The sequence below is a fragment of the Cebus imitator genome, unplaced genomic scaffold (assembly GCF_001604975.1).
Source record: "Cebus imitator isolate Cc_AM_T3 unplaced genomic scaffold, Cebus_imitator-1.0 Scaffold76, whole genome shotgun sequence".
Classification (NCBI taxonomy): Eukaryota; Metazoa; Chordata; class Mammalia; order Primates; family Cebidae; genus Cebus; species Cebus imitator.
In genome coordinates, this window is record NW_016107391.1 from 9,228,903 (window position 1) to 9,230,924 (window position 2,022).

Consider the following 2,022-nt stretch of genomic DNA (forward strand, 5'->3'; position numbering starts at 1 on the left):
AAAAAAAAAAGAAAAGAAAAATGAATACAAAAAAAGACTATAAACAAACAGCAATAAATACAAAAAACATTACTCAAAATTGGAGATGTGGCAAAATTATTGCTTGTCCTTTCTTATTTTTGTTTAATTATATATTTTTTATTTTTTTAAGAGATGGGGTCTGGCTATGTTGCCCAGGCTGGTGTGCAGTATCTGTTTACAGGTGTGATCCCACTACTGATCAGCACGGGAGTTTTGACCTGCTCTGTTTTTGACCTGGGCCGGTTTACCCCTCCTTAGGCAACCTGGTGGTCCCCCACTCCCGGGAGGTCACCATATTGATGCTGAACTTAGTGGGGACACCCCATTGGCATAGCGCACTGCAGCCCAGACCTCCTGGGCTCAAGCGATCCTCCCACCTCAGCCTCCGGAGTAGTTGGGACTACAGGTACGCACCACCGCACCCGGCTTGCCCTTTCAGTATCTTACTAAAACGTTGTCTAATGAGTCCGTTTAACAGCCATATGATTCTCAAAGAAAATGTAACTAACTTGGCTCCTCTGGTGATCGCAGCCTCTGGGACCAGGGTGGCTCCGTCAGTGCTCCACCTCACCATGACTTCCTACAGCTATCGCCAGTCGTAGTCCACGTCGTCCTTCAGGGGCCTGGGCGGCGGCTCTGTGCGTTTTGGGCCGGGGGTCGCTTTTCGCGCGCCCAGCATGCACAGGGGCTCTGCAGCCGCGGCGTGTCAGTGTCCTCCTCCCGCTTCGTGTCCTCGTCCTCCTCGGGGGGCTACGGCGGCGTCCTGGCCGCGGCCGATGGGCTGCTGGCGGGCAAGGAGAAGCTCACCATGCAGAACCTCAACTACCGCCTGGCCTCCTACCTGGACAAGGTGCGCGCCCTGCAGGCGGCCAAAAGCGAGTTGGAGGTGAAGATCCGAGACTGGTACCAGAAGCAGGGGACCGGGCCCTCCCACGACTACAGCCACTACTACAAGACCATCCAGGACTTGCGGGACAAGATTCTTGGTGCCACCATTGAGAACTCCAGGATTGTCCTGCAGATCCACAACGCCCATCTGGCTGCAGATGACTTCCGTACCAAGTTTGAGACAGAGCAGGCTTTGCGCATGAGCGTGGAGGCCAACATCAAAGCCCTGCGCAGGGGGCTGGATGAGCTGACCCTGGCCAGGAGCGACCTAGAGATGCAGAGCGAAGCGCTGAAGGAAGAGCTGGTCTACCTGAAGAAGAGCCATGAGGAGGAAATCAGTGTGCTGAGGGGCCACGTGGGAGGCCAGGTCAGTGTGGTGGTGGATTCGGCTCCGGGTGCCGATCTTGTCAAGATCCTGAGTGACATGCAAAGCCAACGTGAGGTCCTGGCGGAGCAGAACAGGAAGGATGCTGAAGCCTGGTTCACCAGCCGGATGAAGAACCGAACCGGGAGGTCGCTGGCCACAAGGAGCAGCTCCAGATGAGCAAGACCGAGGTCACTGACCTGTAGCGCACCCTCCAGCGTCTTGAGATCGAGCTGCAGTCACTGCTGAGCACGAAAGCCGGCTTGGAAGGCACACTGGCAGAAACGGAGGCGCACTTTGGAGGCCAGCTGGCGGAGATCAGCGGTATTGAAGCCCTGCTGGGCCATGTGCGGGCTGATAGTGAGCGGCAGAATCAGGAGTACCAGCGGCCCATGGACGTCAAGTCGCAGCTGGAGCAGGAGATCGCCACCTACCGCAGCCTGCTCGAGGGTCAGGAAGATCGCTACAACAACCTGTCCGCCTCCAAGGTCCCCTGAGGAGGCAGCGGGCCCCGGGCTTCTGCTGTCCTTCAGAGGGTGTCTCCTGGGTGGGGAGATGGGAATGAAGGGACCCTTACCCCTGCCCTTCCCCTGACCTGTCAATAAAATTTTATGGTTCAAGGGGAAAAAAATGTAAATAACTTGCCATTTTCTATTAAGGCTAGACAAAAATTAGATTTTAACTTATAGATTGATAAATTGCAAATAATTTTTGTATGGTAGAAATGTTAATTTTTTTTTTTTTTTTTT

General features: G+C 54.1%; 1 pseudogene across 1 annotated transcript; it reads left to right on the top strand.

The window, feature by feature from the left end:
• Positions 1-593: 593 nt before the first annotated feature.
• LOC108307020 lies at positions 594-1,904 on the top strand (annotated as a pseudogene). The gene has a single exon (XR_001826373.1). The product of XR_001826373.1 is annotated as a keratin, type I cytoskeletal 19-like (transcript).
• The last annotated feature ends 118 nt before the right edge of the window (positions 1,905-2,022 follow it).